Genomic DNA, 17,464 nt, shown 5'->3' on the forward strand with positions numbered 1-17,464 from the left:
ATTCATGCATGTGTGCACTTTTGGTTTATCCCAGTTGTGAGTTGGGGATACAGTGACCTTGTCTGTTATAAAGGAGAGGAAAACAATAACTACTCATATGTACATAGAATTTTAAAATTTGCTTAGCCTTAGTCATACATTCAGAGTAAGTTTATGATGATATTTAACTCCGAACCATTTTCTTGACAGTTCATTCCATTGTTTACACAAAGATGATGGCAGAAAAAGCTTAACCACAGCTTTATAGTTATAAATGCTTTTTTGGAGAAAACCATTTGGAATTACATCCATTGGTTCAAATGTCTCAGGGTTATATCTCCAGTTTTAAAGCTAGGTATGTAAAAGACCAGAATGAATTTCCAAAGAATAGAAGATAGAATAAGAATTTGGTGTAGTCAATGGTGAGTCTGAGTTAGAGCCAAGAGATCTGGGTTTAAATCCTGCTTTCGATACTTACTAGCTGTATGAAAATGGGAAAGTTACCTACATTCTCAGTGCCTCAACTTCTCCTTAGGTAAAATGGGAATAATTGATTTTCCCCTACCTGCTTTACAGAATTGTCTTGATGGAAATACTTTGCAGATGTTAAAATGTTCTGTAAATGTGGATTATTATAAGGAGACGAGTAAAAATATCTAGTTCAGTTAAGCGGTTAGACCAAGAAAAAACTTGGACCAAGAGCTCTCTAATTTTCCCCCTACTGCTTTCTCTGGCTTGGATAATAATGGATTCACTCTTTCTTATATCTCAAGTCACTTTCATCTTAACTTTTATAGAGTATTCAGTCAAGCAGTCAAAACTAGACATAATTAGTAGCCAAGGTGTGTGTTGGTTGCATTTAGCATACCATATAGAAGAAACCTAATTGGTTCCATGGCTTCATCTTTACCTTAGGGAATCAACATCAGAATTCTTCACTTAGTATCATCTGTACTCAAATTCATCAAGTATCTCCTTTTTTTTTAAAGTATATCCTTTAACTTTTACTTCACCCCTCCAAGATCAATAATATATTCTCAATGACTATACTCAAATATGCCAGTTATCTGACATAATAAGTAGAATTCCTTGGAATCACAAAGACCTGGGTTCATGTTTCATCTTACTGTGTGACCCTAAGCAAGCCACTTAACATTTCTGAACCCCATTTTCTTCAAACATAAAAAGGGGATACTGATGACTGTATTACTTATCTCACAGAGTTATTGAAATTAAATCAAGCTATTAATATTAAAATAATTTGGAAACTATAAAGTAACATGTAAATTTCAGTTATTCATTATAATGTGATCAGATCAAATCAACTTTACATATATATATGCATATGTATGTGTGTGTGTGTGTATATATATATACACAGAGAGAGAGAGAGAAACTGACTATGACCATATTCAACCACAACCAAAGTGACCATTGAGCAAAATAAACATCAAAAGATGTCATGGGAGAAAATGGTTTTATATACATAAACAAACACAAATCCATGTAAATATCTATATACACACTATAGTAAGTTAGATACATACATATGCACATGCTTAAATGGCACTATTGTGTGCGTCTAGGTGTCTGTGTATACTAAGTTGATAGTGCCATTGGTATTTTCCAAAATTGTAGGTGGAAGGATTAAGGCAAAAGACTCATTTTGGATAGTGGAGGATAAGGTCTTATAGATAGGGTACAGCTGGATTATGTGGACCTTTGTGGAATGTGAACAAAATTTAAAATCCCACACAAGCTTATTCCTGTTACTCAACATCCTCCTGGGCTGCCTTTTGAAACAGTATGCACAGAAGCCCCAATTTAATTTTAATAAAATCCCATGCAAGATACATTAATACATTTTAAAGTATTAAAGCTTTAATAGCTTAAAATTGCACCAAGATTTTTGGGACATGCTATAAAATGAAGATTAACTTCCTACAAAAATCATACATTATATTTCAAATCTAAATAGAATTTTTAAATTATTAAATCTTTTTCATGAATCCTACATGAGTATAGATAATGGAGAGTTGAATGTATTTATGCTCATTTGCCAATAACCACCACATACACCAATCTGTTCCCTACTGAAGTATTGTAGAAATGCAGACACAGCTATATTCTTATCAGTGACTTTAATGCTGGTGCTTTTTAAGGATAGGCACTGAATACAAATAAAACTCAGTTTTTTTCCCCCCTCCATAGCATCAATCATTATCTGTTCACTGATAAACAGGTTCTGAAATCCCTCGAGTTCAGCAGTCCACTGATTTTGTTAAAAGGCCGTCTCATTCAGCTCTGAGAACAGTCTGGCTCCTGAATGGCTGGTGAGATTTATTTGCCCTGGTGGACTGAGCTGATAAATTTCATCAATGCATTTCCCCTTGGAACAAAGGGAATAGATGGGAAAGAATCATTTGCATAAAATGAGTGAACATGATCAAGGGCATCTTTATTTTGTTATCAGTGAAATAGTCCTTTCCCCCTCATCTATCTATCAGAAGATAACATCTCTGGCCTTTCTCACTTCAGTTCACACTCAATTGGAGCAGTTTACCAATAGCCAAAGTTAGAGATTCATATTCTATGCCCTTTGACAGTCAAGTTCCAGATATTTGTGGGACATGAATCATCAATTATTGGCCTTTGTTTGGAATATATCGTTGATCAGATCAGTTAGTAGCCTTGTCTTCCAAAGTCTCTGAGCACACACGTAAGGGACCATTGGTAGATGCCTTTCTCTCTGCCTCTTCATGTCATACTCAAGCCATGTCATCTCACTTGTCTCTCCACCTGCAAGCCCCAAGCTTTGTATTTTCAGAACCTGATTCTTGCTTCTTGCTTCTTGGTTGCCTCAGTTATCAAGATCTTCTTCTTGCCTCTATTAGCTTTTCTTTGCTCAGACACTTACCAGTTGTGGGATCATGGGCAAGTTATTTCAACTTAAAAAGACTTGGTTTATTTATCTGCAAAATGGGGCTTCTAATACTTACCCTATCTACCTTACAGGGTTGTTGTGAGAAAAGTGTTTTTTTTTTAACTTTGAAATTCTGTAGCAATCAATTAGCAAACATATTTTAAATACCTATGATATGTCAGCCACTGTGCTAGGTTCTGGGGATGGACTAATTCATACTGTGAAGAAACATAAATTCTGCTTGGCAAGACAGTGTGCACATGTATAAATATATGCAGAATAAATGGAAAATAAATACAAGATAGTTCAGGGAGAGAGCACTAGTAATGGAAAATTTGGAAAGTCATTGAATAGAAATTGATCCTTGAGTTGTATCTAAAAGAAAATGAGGAATTCTATGAGATGGAAGTGAAAGAGTCAATTCTAGAGAAACAATGAGGGAGGGGCTCAGTTAAGGTGGTGGCTGTGAATGGAGAGAAGAGGTTAGAATTGACCCTTATGATTTAGCTCCTGAAGATTTCTTGTGTCCTAATAATTTGTTTGAACTTTTAGCCACTTTCCTTGCTCTACCTTCTGGTAAGTATTTCTGTTTTTTTAAACTTCTTGCCCTGACTTTTGTCTTTTCACTGTGAGGCCCTCTTAGTCCTAGGCTTTCAAAGTATGGGGTTTCTCAGAATAGCTGTGTGTCAAACAGTCAGCTAAGCTTCTTCATTTACCAGTCCACTTGTGGTAGTTGGCTTTTCCTACAGGCTGATGCAACGAGTAAGCCTTATATTCTTCACAGCATGTACAAAAGGATATATCAATGAAACTGATTTTCTGAGGATGCAGAGAAGAAAACTATATCCTGGGCCAGTGACTAAAGACCTTGGCAGGGAGGTCAGCAGTGAAACATAAAACAGCTGTGAAGAAATAATTAGCTAGATCCAAGAGTACCTCAAAGACACCATATTGCCCCAAATTGTCTGATGTTCTCAGTTTTTATTTTAGAAATGATCCAAAGTCATGTGGGCAGAAGGGGAAGTGGTATATCCCAAGGATAATAATCATTTCCAGGATACTTTTTGCTAATTATTTATAGCTCCACAGCTGCATGGGCAGCAGCCCTGTCTTTGATCATTCCTGGAGATCAGAAGTATTCTTTACCTAGGGGAAGCACTGATGGTGGAAATGTATGCCTCCTTGTATGATGTCTCAAACATTGTATTTGCAACTGCCTTGCAAATACAACTCTTTCCCATGAAGAAAACCTTAACAGCAGGTAGGAGCTGTCCACAGCTGAAGCTCTTTCAGAAGGGCAAGGGGGTTATAGAATTAGTCACAGATGCTAGGGCTCAAACTGACACTGATTAAATCCCACTCTCAGAAAAACAAATTGGAAATATATGTCTTTGATTAAATTCATATCTATTTGGGCAAATTGTTTGTTGATTTCATGATGGACCTCATATACTATTTCCGTTTTGTCTCTTATATCTGATGCTACTATGCTGCCGACCTGAACTTCTAGATCATGGATTCTCCTCCTGTCTCCAGCTTGTTTGGTCATTACCTTGAGCTAGATACTCTTAGAATTGACTTTTTTTTTTTACCTTTACCACCTCTTATTCCTAGCTTCTTTCAGACTGGACTGTACTGTTGAAGTCCAGACTGAACTATTAGGTATAGTTCAGGTGGGACTAGGGTAAACACTACTGTGAGAAAATAATTATTGTTTTTTTTGGGGGAACCTTCCCCCCTACTTTAGAGGTAATTTTTTAGGAGGGAGTTCTAATCCTGTGAAGGGTGTACACAGAATGGAGATAGGCTCTTTTGCGTCTAGTTCAGTGAATTGAGGGGATTAAACCATACCTATCTCCATGTGTCTTTGCCCTCATGGGGTCTCCAATTAGACCCTGATGTGATCAGGGTACAGCTCATTTTAATATAATCACCCTCAGGTCATGGCAATCAATGGAACTGAATGATGCTAGCCAATTAGCTTTGATCAGTGTGTAAGGAGCCATCTCAATCTAAAGAAGGAGAAAGACTCAGACCACAAGGTGAGTGCCATTCTTGGCTTGTACCCTAGGCTTAAAAGGTTGTCAGGTTGGTGAGCACTCTCCTCATAGGCCAGAGGAGGTAAGGTAGAGCTTCTGAACTCTGCTTGGGGTCATGTCCTTTCTTAGAGACAATATGGTGGTGGTGGATTTTCAGGGGTTAACTGCCACTTAGTCAATACTCTTCTAATATTTGATAGACTTTAATAATAAATGCTTACTGCCCAAATGGGTGCAATAGTTATTAATTTATAAGTAGCAATATTTTAGAAAATCCAGTCTGGCCTCCCAATAATTTGTTTATTTATTTATTTATCTACTCATTTATTTATCTATTTATTCATTTATCTATCTATTTATTTGTATTTATTTTTTATTTTTTGGTTTTCAGCATTTGTTTTTATAATATTTCTAGTTTCACATTTTTCTCCCTCCCTCCTCTCCTTCCGTAAGACAAGTGATCTGATATAGGTTATATATGTACAATCACATTAAACATATTTCTGCAATAGTCATGCTGTGAAAGAAGAATCAGAGCAAAAAGGAAAAAACCCCAAAAAGAAAAACAACAACAACAAAAACAATAGAAATAGTGTGGTTCAATCTGTATCTAGATTCCACAGTTCTTTTTTTTTTCCTGGATTTGGAGAACATTTTCCATCATGAGTACTTTGGAACTATCTTCAATCAATGGGTACTCTTTTTGTTTGTTTGTTTCTGGTCTGATGCTTCCATAGTCAAAACTAGCTAGTAAGTGTCTGAGGCTTCATTTGAATTAAAATCCTCCTTACTCCAGGCCCAGCTAGGGTTAGAAGACTGATACAGCTTGAAATTCTCTAAGGGGTGGGGCAGATAGGTGACTCAATGGATAGAACACTGGCCCTGGATTCAGGAGGTCCTGAGTTCATATCCAGCCTCAGACAATTGAAACTTACTAGCTGTGTGACCCTGGGCAAGTCACTTAACCCCAATTACCCCCCCCCACACACACACACACGCAAAAATTCTCTAAGGGGTATAGGAGTGTTGAAATAAAAGAATTAAAACATAAATCTTGGATCTTGGTTTTTTGTTGGATGACCAGACTAATATTAATAGGAACAGAGAGCTTATTAGCCAAAAGAAGAAAGTATATCCTTATAATTTCTGGATGAGATTTAAAGGGGAGTATGTTTTGTGATCAGAATATATTCCATCTCTGAATAAATAAGCCGAGAGAGAGAGAGAGAGAGAGAGAGAGAGAGAGAGAGAGAGAGAGAGAGAGAGAGAGAGAGAGAGATTAAAAATAGTAGAAATGCAAGATCCATACTTACCTTAAGAATCAATCAACAGGGTGCAGTGGATAGAGCACTGGCCCTGGATTCAGGACTACCTGAGTTCAAATCCGGCCTCAGACACTTAACACTTACTAACTGTGTGACCCTGGGCAAGTCATTTAACCCCAATTGCCTCACTAAAAAAAAAAAAGAATCAATCAACAAAGAGATTCAGCTATATAGGATAGAGCAACAGGGTTTAGAACATGGGCAATCCTATTTTATAGTAAAAAGAGGGGGAGGAACAGATCCAAGGGAGTCCTATAACTTAAGAGAACATCATTCTCTGTTGGTAAGTGCAAAGAATCTACTGGGTCAAAAAGGGTTAATAGAATTGAAAGTTCTGTCTAAGTACTCTATAAAGAATTTAGAAAGTTCTTTCTCAAACAGCTCCTAGGTAAAGTTGGGATAATGAAGTGCTATAACCTGTTGATCCCTAACGTTATCATTGGAGTAGGGAGGAGAGAAGTCACAGAAGTGACTTTCTCATCTTTTCACTTCATCTGTGGTTCATGAGCCACTAGGTTTTCAGCAGCCTCTATTAACAGTCAGCAATACTTGCAAGTTCCATATATGGTTTACACAATGGAAACTCTGTTAAAATTTTTAATTAATTACCCCCCCCAAAGACTGAAACTATAATGATGTAGGGCAAAGAGAGGGCCAAAGGGAGGAAATATGAACATCATCAACAAGAATTGAACTTGCCCATTCTTTTCAGGTACAGTGCTAGTATTAATCCTGATATCCTGCTGTGCCTGTCTCCTTGTCTCACACCTTACTCCTATTCTTCCACTTACTATTATTCCACGATTTTCCTGGAAAGATTTCTTTGTTCAGGGTCCAAGTTCAAACTCATAACCAATTAAAGTGGATGTCTTTCCCCCCACCCCCATCCTCATTTCATTTCTGCCAAACAATACAGACTGCAAATGCAGCATTTTCTCCCCACTGTCTCGTTGGAGGACCACAATACTTTTAAAGAAATGGGGGGGAAAGCTTCTTGGGATTACTTTCAAAGTATAATTTCTCTACATAGATAAATCCTCAGTGTGTAGAGACTGAAAACAGCTACGCTCACTCTAACATGACTATTTCTTTGTGATTGTGTGTTTATTATATATTGCCTTTTCATTGGTCTCTTTTGTGCTTTCCTAGCATCTGGATTTTCTTCTGTCTTACAGTGTTACATTTTAGGATCCCCTCTCCCCACATGTAGGACTTTAACTCTTAGGCTCACAAATTCTGCATATAGGCTCTTCTAACACTTTGATTCCAGGTGAATTTATTTCTTGCAAGTTCTAGCAGAGTCCAGGGCATAATAATTACAACCCACTCTGAAAAATGGAAAGGAAGAGGAAATGCCACAAGTATTGCCAATATTTATTGTAGCACACGGCTGAGTGTAAGGAAGTAATAGAACAATGTTTCTCAGGGGATTATTCAAAAGGAAAATGACTTAAATTAACTGTTCAGGCAAACCAACTTATTTACATGTCTTGTAATGCTTCACAGAGTCAGTGTTTGGGAGGAGTAAAACCTAGGGCCATAAATCAAATCTTCTTTCAGAGAAACTGTTGTGTGGGGAATGGGTTAGGGAGGATTTTTTTTAAGCTTTTAGATTAATGAAGAATTTTCACAGAAAATTATTAATTACTTCACCCCTGCTATAGAATAGAGTTCACTGTAGTTATGTAGGAGTCAATGGTATTCTAAGTACAGCTTTTGATGAAGTAATCGGCTGCTTCTGGGGCCTGTTTCAGCTGCCCAGGGCGTGCTTCAAATGTAAATGACTGCCAAATGGATTCTTTCTACATTCCAGCCAATTAAAATACATTTAAAGTGCAGCTGGTGGAAAGGAAAGCCATGTGATTGTGAGGGAGAACTTTGGGGCAGGGAGACAAAAAAACAAACTTTTTTTTTCCCCCCTAGGACACCCTCCCCCCCCCCCACTCCCCTTCTCCTCTCTCCCGTGAAAGCCAGCAGAGCATTTAGGGGAAACGGAGAAAGTCATAAAAGAGGCTATCTTTAGCTCCTGTCAGAATCAAAGATGACACTTTTAGCACCACCTTAAAAGACACAAAGCCGGGAGTGTGTTTGTTAGGGTGTCAGTTTTCTTCCCCTGCCTCTTGAAATCCTGTATGTTGGCCGGCTGCCCGATGTGGTGCTGCATACAAATATTGACAGAACACAGTGGTATTTGTTAAACCGGGACTGGGGAAGCCAGTGATTAAAAACTCTTGAAGGAAGATCCGAAAACCCCAGGAACTCTCCTCAATAGCGTTAGAGCGTTGCCCGAATGAAAGAGAAAGCACTGAGTTGGGCGCAGTGAAAACACTGCCCTGCCCTGTCTGCCATGCCTTTTAGGTAAGGACAGATTTTCGCCCCCTTTTCATGTTTATGTCTGCATGGAGTTGACAATATGCGGCAGCTCCAGCTCTTTGAGTCACAAACTGTTTGCCTGTTTTTGTTTTTGTTTTTCTTCTCCTGGAGAATGCGATGGGATGCTCTGTGTTAAATAGATAGGAGTTATCCAGCACGTGGGGGCGTCCAGGGCTTCTCCGGAATTCCAGGATGCTAGGGGTTTTAAAGTCTCGATTCTCTGCTGACCTGTCTTCCTACCTGCTCTCATAGAAGTGTCTGGAGCTAGATTCTATTTGATTTACAGCTGCTTTCTGCGTCTGCACAATACCTGAGATTTTTTTTTAAAGTTTATTTCCATGCTAATTGTACCTTACCTATAAAAAGTAATTTTTGCCTGGGTTCACTATCAATTTAACATTAACAGCTTGATTTCCAAAGGCAAAAACATAAATATTTGCAAATACCTCATGTTATCTTGATTTTCAACCATTCCTAAAGCAGGTTTTTAGATTGAGTAATACTCCTCAATTATTCTTTCTTGATGTATTGAAGAAACAATTCAAGATGCACTATCTCTTTGGTGCTTTGTACTTACCTCAAAAAAAAGAAAGAAAGAAAGAAAAGAGAAGAAAAAAAACCATGGGAATCTATGGGTCATTTTTGGATTTGGCTCTTTCATTCCTGTAAACTGTAAATATGGATGTTATTTAGGAAAGGGGGAGGCAGAGGGCAAGGATTTCTAGCCATCAGTTTACCAGATGAAAACATACAAAGTTCTTGATTGTTTACTATTTTTGCATGTCACATTCAGCCCTTTTTGGCTTCACTTTTGTTCATTGCAAACAAAGAATCTTGCCCATTTCATGGTAAAGGATCACATTGCAGCATGAGGATTTCAGCTAAATAAGCCTTATTAATCTTTACTGTGCCAGTAGCTCTGAGGCCAGGCCAAACTGAGGCTTTCAGAAACTCTCCAGGTACCTGCTGCCAAAATAAATGTTGGGCAGCCTGGAAGGGGGATTTTAAGGAATCTTGCAGTTGCACAGTTTTATCCATTGAGTTTGCAGAACCCAGGAAAGTTGAAACTCCAAAGATTTCAAAAAGAACCCATGCAAATCTATACCCTCTGTGTGTGAGAGCCACTTGTGGGGCATCATCAGTTCGCACACAGAGTATGTGTGTCTATGTGTGGGAGTGTGAATAAGGAGCTAGACTGAATGACTGTTGTGTTTATGAAATGGGGGTTGTGTGAACCAAAGCATATGTGAACGAATAAAGCTTTCTTGCCAGTGACAGGGCCAAAGCTTGGAGAAACACTGGGGACTACACATGGGAGTTAGGGGGTGGAGCACCTAACCCAGAGAGACCAGAGTATTTGGAGCAGTATGGAATAACAAAAGGTCTGTTCTTTTAAAAGACTTTTGCAGAAAGAAGGGCAATGATTGATAATGATGACCAGCTCCATCAAACCAAGCACCTGAATGCCTGAGTCTATGACGAATAGGTTAATGAGTACAATAACTACTGGGTTATAATGATCTATCTATCTATTTATATCTGTTTACACATACATATCTCTCTCTGTCTATATATATATATATATTATATATATATATACATATATATGGATATATATGGATATTGTGGATGTGGGATTAGTCAATAAGATAGCAAAGAATTTTCAGGTGCTCAAGGACCGTGGTCCATTTTCAGCCCTTAGAAGAAGTTAGGTGGTGCAGTGAATAGAACGTTGGACATGGAGTCAGGAAGATTAGAGTTCAAATTTTGCCTCAGACACTTATTAGCTATGTGACCCCGGGCCAGTTTCTTACCATCTGTTTTCCTCAGTTCTTTTATCTGTAAAATGGATGTAATAATAGCATCTATCTCTCAGGATTATTGTAAGGACAAAATGAGATAATATTTATAAAAATGCTTTGCAAACCCTCAAGCACATTTCACAAATGCTAGTTTCTTGTTCTTCTCCTCCTTCTCTTCTTCTTCTTCCTCCTCTAGGTCTCTGAATTTACAGATGAGGAAACTGAGGCCCAGAGAAGCTAGGTGCATCAGACCTTGACTGATAGTACATGAATGATTCTTTAGAATAATGTTCTCCCAAGCTGTAGTTGCGGACCCCAAGAGGTGTATAGCTCACCAATCAAAGAGTAGAAAAATGGGTATCTTACCCTCTCCAGATCATAGGGATCTTCTCGAACACAACTCTATCTACATTACCATATATTACCCCTTTCTTTTGATGTATGTTTCCTGTCTCCCAATTTGTGCTACCCAAACATCCACAGCAGCAACTGTACAGGTGTTATTTCAAAATTTCTATGCTACCTCTTTTCCTCCCATCTACTTCCTATGGGGCAGGTAGGTGTTGCAGTGGATAGAGCACTGGCCCTGAAGTTGCGGATGCGAGTTCAAATCTCACCTCAGACACTAACTGTGTGACCCTGGGCAAGTTACTTAACCCCAATTGCCGTAAACATTTGGGGCCACGTCCAGTTGTCCTGTCTTGCCACTGGACCCAGATGGCTCTGGAGGAGAGAGTGAGGTTGGTGACTTTGCACAGCTCTTCCTCACTTAAGTCCATTTCACTGCAAGTCATGACATCACCTGATGTCACGGTCCTCTTCCAGAATGAAGGACAAGCAACAGTCACTTGTCTGCTATAGCAGACTCCTTGGAGCATGCTTTAGAACAGCGACTGATGAAAAAGAGATTGTCTCCACCCTTTTACTTTACATATTTAATTAGTTGCCAAGTCTTGTTATTTCTACCTTTATATATAAATCCTCTCTTATCTCTTCACTTACTGTTAATTACATAGCCACAACTTTTCTCTAGGCCCTATCACCTCTTGTTTGGACTACTTCAGTAGCCTCCTAATTAAACCACTTGCCTCAAGTCTCTTCCCTCTTCAATCCATTTTTCTGGACAACTGCCAAAACCAGTCTCCAGTGACTCGAGGATTAAATATTATTTCATCTTTATCTCATTCTTTTAAAAAATTTTTTGTGTGTAAAGTTTATAATCTACATAATTATTAGCTAACAAATCGAGTCAAACAATTATTTCTTAAGGGATTGTTGTATGTTAGGTATTATGATAAGTACCAAGGATAGAAATAAAGGCAAGAAGTAATCTATCCCCTCAAAGAGCTCCCATTCTTATGGCCCAAACAGCACAAAATCAATAAACAAAACCAGATACTGTGTGTGTATATACATATATGTTACAGAAGATAATTGAAGAGAGGAAGGTACTGACTACAGAAAGGACTGGGAAAGGCCTCCTTCAGAAGGTGAGCTTTGATCTGCATCTTGACAGTAGCCAGAGAAATTAAGAGGTAGAAGTAGGGGAGGAGATTCCAGGCATAAGGAATAGTAAGTAGGTCATTGTAGATGAAGAGAATCTAGAATCAAAAGTCTTTTATCTTGAAGCTTCTGTCTCTTCTCTCCTAAGCTCTCACCAACTTCAACATAAGCTCAGAAGAGTTGATAACACTTTTTCCACCAATAACAAGAGCTTTATGTAAATGGAGCTTGAATTGTGTATTATATTTCTCCCTTGGGAGAAAAAATTATAAATTTATAAAAATAGAGTTCCAAGTTCTTATCAATTCCACCACTCATATAGGTGCAGAGCATTGCATAGTCTCCATTAATGAGGAAATGCTTAGGCAAATGGACTTTGAGCTATGTAACCCACATACACACACATAACTCACATATACACACATACATGTATGCATATATACATATACACACGGATGTATATGCCAGGGCAGTTTCACTGCAACTTACATTCCTAGAGAGTTGTCTAGGGGAGTGGTATCAAATGAAAGGAAATGGGGAATATATTTTATCTGTTATATAATTATTTGGAGTGGAGTTCCCTTTCTATTATTGTTTCTTGAGTTTTATTATGATTATATAGATATGTTGTTGATTTTTGAGGATTTATTTGGTAGCCTGAAACTTTGTTGAAGACAAATTAGTATCTTGTCGACTCTGATTTTCCTAATATACCATTCATTATGTCATCAGCAAATAAGAGTAGTTTTATCTCTTCTTTGCTTATCTTTATGTCATTAATTTATTTCTTTTGTCTTATTGCTACTGTTAGAGTTACCAAAATGGTATCAAGTAATGGTGGGGAGAGGGGGCATTTCTTGTTTCACTCCTAAATTTATTGAAAAATGTTCTAGTGTATCCTTATTGTGGATAAATGATTTTTTTATGACATTAAAAAGAACACTGGGGTGCTCACTTCAGCAGCACATATACTAAAATTGGAACAATACAGAGAAGATTAGCATGGCCCCTGCGCAAGGATGACACGTAAATTCGTGAACCGTTCCATATTTAAAAAAAAAAAAAAGAAAGAAAAGAACACTAGGGGCAGCTAGGTAGTTCATTGGATAAAGCACTGGCCCTGGATTCAGGAGGAACTGAATTCAAATCCGGCCTCAGACACTTGACACTTACTAGCTGTGTGACCCTGGGGAAGTCACTTAACTCTCACTGCTCTGCAAAAAAAAAAAAAAAAAAAAAAAAAGACTGTGCTATATTTGGTAGAATTTTTATCATAAGATAATGTTATATTTTTTCTATGGATTTTTTTTTCTGAATCAGTGCAGATGATCATGCATATTGGATATTTTGTTGTTTAATAGGATTGATTATGGTCATTGCTTTCCTAATGTTGAACCAGTTTTGCATCCATGGTATAAAATCCCTCTGTCATAATGAATAGCTTCTTAGATAAATTGCTGTTGTCTGTTGAACAGAATTTTGTTTAATTTTTTTGAGTCAGTATTCATTAATTCTACTGGCCTATAGCTTTCCTTCTATATTTTATCTTTTACTGTTTTAGGTATTGGACTTAGATTTGTCTCATAAAAGGGATTCTGGTAGGTTACTTTCTCAGTTCTTGATTAAAAAATTGTGAAAAATGTTACTAATTGTACTTTAAAAATGTAATAGAATAATACTCTTGTGAATACATCAGGAGCAGGTTCACCCCCAGCCCCCAACATTTTGGTTGCTCCTTTGCAGCTAGATCCATTTCTTTTTTCTGAGATTTGGTGATTTAAGATCTCTATGTGGTCTTCTGATAGTTTGAGTAGTTCATATTTTTAAGGTATTCTATTTCTTTTGTGTTCTCTGTTTTGTTGACATTTAACTGTATATAATATGCTCTAATTAATATTTTTATTTCTTCTCATATTGTTTTAATTTCACCTCATTCATTTGCTATTTCATTGATTTGACTTTCTTCCCTCTTTTTAATTCAATTAGCTAAAGTCTTATCAATTTTACTATTTTTAAAGAATCAGCTTTTAGTTTTTTAATCAGTTCATTTTTTGTTTTAAATTTACCTGTTTCTCCTTTAATTTTTAATATCCTTTCATTTGCATTTGATTTAGTTTTGTTTATTTGGCGGCTTTCCAATTTTTAAAAGTATATTCAATTCATTTATCCACTTTTTCAATTTTTAATGTATGTTTGTAAGGATATACTATTTCTCCTGTTAACTGTTTTAGCTCTATTGCAGGACTTTTGGTGTGTATTTTCATCATTATAATTTTCTTTCATATAATTATTAATTATTTCTATATTATAGTTTTTGATTCAATCATTATATTGAATTTCATTGTAAAGTTTTCAATTTGGGCCCTTTCTTTTGTTTGTAGTCCTGAAGCACTTACTTATTTTTATTGGTATGATCTATAAGGTACATATCAACTATTTCTTCCTTTTTATAAATTAACAATATCTCTATGTTCTAATATGTGGTCAATTTTTGTTAAAAAGTTCTATATAGTACTGAGAAACATGTATGTTCTTTTTGCAGTCCCATTTAGAAGATGCCAAATGTCTTTTAGCTCCATAGTTATCCCTTCTACATCATGACTTTCCCCATTGCAGTTTTGATACAACACAGATTGGAATAAGATTTTGGGGAGTTTTGTGAATGCTGCAGACAACATGCAAATACCAGCAGAAGACACAGAAAAGTATAAAAACTCAGAAATGCATGTTACATGTATAGGTGTTTTTATTTGACATTGACCTACATATAGTCTATGACCACATACTTAACCCAAATTTTACAATAAGGTACTGTAAATACTCCATAAAAGAAACATTTTAAAAATCAATCTTTTTCTCTGGTACAAAGGGAGGGCCAAAAATTTTTATGTGGATTTTCCAGATCAATCTGGTGCTATGTTCCTAACCCTTACAATGCGGAAGGGATAACTAATTTCTTCAGCAATGTATTCAGATCCATGTTTTCCCATTTTATTTTTCTTTCTATTGGATTGATGCAAAATTGTGAGAGAAATACATATTGAAACCTCCTGTCACTATTGTGTTGTTGTCTATGTATTCTTTTTTTTTAGTGAGGCAATTGGGGTTAAGTGACTTGCCCAGGGTCACACAGCTAGTTAAGTGTCAAGTGTCTGAGGCTGGATTTGAACTAAAGTACTCCTGACTCCAGGGTCGGTGCTCTATCCACTGCGCCATCTAGCTGCCCCCTGTCTATGTATTCTTATAGCTCAGTTAAAGTTTCCTTTATGACTTTGGATTCTAAGACATTTGGAGCATATAAGTTTGTTACCAATATTTTTGTCTATATTTCCTTTCATCACAATGTGGTTTCCTTGTTTAACTCTTTATTTTTTGAATGTTTTCATTAGATAGCTCTGCTTTTTTGGTTTCACCTGATGCAATTTTTTTTCTACCCTTCAGTTTAATATTGTGTGTGTGTGTGTGTGTGTGTGTGTGTGTGAGAGAGATTTAAGTGTATTTCTGGTAAGCAACAGATTGCAGGGTTTTCTTTTCTTATTAAATTTGTCACTCATGTTAATTTTGTTGGATTGTTTAATCCATTCATATTTAAAGTTGTTAGTTTAAATTTTTCTCCATTTGTCTCTAATATTGTTTTTTCTCAAGTTATTATTTTTTTCTTTTGCTACTGTAAACACAGTACTGTGTTCCTTAATTATTTAACTTTAATTTTTAAAAACGTGGCTTATTTGCAATAGTTGTCTCCCCCATCTATTTGTTAACCCTTTCTATTGAGAATTTTTTTATACATTCCTTCTCCCACCCCTGCTTTTGTTATTTTTTCCCATTACTCCTTTTCCTCCTAGTTAAGTAGATTCCTCCTTTTTCTCTTTTTCAGCTAGTACTGTTCATAATTTAAAAAAATTGTTTTTGTGGGTTTGTTTCCAGGAAGTTAGGTGGAACAGTGGATAGAGTGCTGGGTCTGAAGTCAGGATTACTCATTTTCCTGAGTTCAAATCTGGCCTCAGACACGTACTAGCTTCGTCATCCTGGGCAAGTCACTTAACCCTGTTTGCCTCAGTTTCCTCATCTGTAAAATGAGCTGAAAAAGGAAATGGCAAATCACTTCAGTATATTTGCCAACAAAACCCCAAATGTTGCATTGAAGAGTCAGACATGACTGAAAACAACTGAACAACAATTCTGAAGCATTATGTCTCCCACACTCAAATTATCCTTCTTTTTCAGTATATCCTAGATAATTATTCTGATTCATGACCCTTTTAATTATTTAGCCTCTCTCTTTTCTCTGTATTTCTCATGGAATCATAAGTTTTGAAGTATCAATTCTGGGTTCTTCTCTCATGACTTGCCCTGTGGACTCTCCTTTTTCCATTATGCCTCACTACCAGAACAATGCCAATTCTTGCAGGTAATAGAGAGGACTACTATCCCATAGTAGTGTCCTCCACACCACATCCCTAAATATCTAGCTCACTATTGGCCTAACACTTCTGGTCGTTGTTGTAATTATTATTTTGACATTTTTCTTAAATTCTTCTTCCTGAGTTCACTCCCTCCCACTCTTTCAGGAGCCAGTTGCCCCAGGGAGTTTCAACTTATACCCTCCCAAGGTGAGATAAGTGATATTTTCAAGCACCAAATCCCACAGACCACATCCAGCACAAGCTCCTTATCTCTCTTCACAGAAAATCTCTCATTACTCATAGGGCTATTTATCAGTAGAATGTTTTTTTTTTTCAACCAAAACAAAGTTTCCCTCTTTTCCTGTTTTCAATCTTTCCTCCCTCCTCACCTACTCCCCTATAGGCTTTTATCTTTCTGAAAGACCAGAAAGGTCACCTTCCCCTCATTGCTAGTCTTCAAATTTGACTTGGGCACATCATACTTTTCTCCTTACTTCCCTCTTCCCTTTCATGTATCCTTCCATTTTGTAACATAGTCCCACCCAAACCATCGATTGACCTAGAGAAAAGGAGTTGTCAGTTTCTGTTCATAGTATTCAAGGCCCATCTCTTCACTTATATCTCCACCTGGCTCATGCCCTCACCTCTCTGTCTCCTTGTGTACATTTAGAATGAAGTCTCTTACTGGTTTCGCTATTGTCACTTTTACTGTTGTATTCCTTGGCAGCATTCATTTACCTATCCTGTATTTCTCTTGTCTAGGTTTTTGAGAAGCAAATAATTTCTTCATGTCTCATTTTCATTCTAAAAATGTTTCTAAACCCTCTTTATTATCAAAAGTCCATCCTTTTTTGCTTATACTTAAGCTCACATCTGCAGAGTATGAAACACTGGGATGCATCCTGATCTCCATTTCTCTTCAAAACACATTATTCCATTCCTTCCTGTATTTTTGGTGGGTGCAGAATAGTCTTGTTTGTTTTTTTAATTTCCTTTCTTTTGTTTTTGAAGGTCTTCTCTCCTCATAGCTGGCAGAACTTCTAGTTTCTTATTTGGTTTGTTAAGTTTAACAACTTTGGGGCAGCTAGGTGGCGCAGTGGATAAAGCACCGGCC

At 37.0% G+C, this 17,464-nt stretch overlaps 1 protein-coding gene and 1 non-coding gene across 2 annotated transcripts in view; both read left to right on the plus strand.

Moving 5' to 3' along the window:
- Positions 1-8,546: 8,546 nt before the first annotated feature.
- NCKAP5 (NCK associated protein 5) overlaps positions 8,547-17,464 on the plus strand; it is a 1,132,898-nt gene continuing 1,123,980 nt past the window's right edge. The window contains 1 exon segment of the mRNA XM_043991612.1: positions 8,547-8,624. The gene's annotated coding sequence lies outside the window, so the exon portion shown is untranslated.
- LOC122752076 lies at positions 12,892-12,998 on the plus strand. Its single transcript, XR_006355878.1, has one exon. It is a non-coding gene; the product is annotated as a U6 spliceosomal RNA (small nuclear RNA).

This window comes from Dromiciops gliroides, chromosome 3 (genome assembly GCF_019393635.1).
Source record: "Dromiciops gliroides isolate mDroGli1 chromosome 3, mDroGli1.pri, whole genome shotgun sequence".
Lineage (NCBI taxonomy): Eukaryota > Metazoa > Chordata > Mammalia > Microbiotheria > Microbiotheriidae > Dromiciops > Dromiciops gliroides.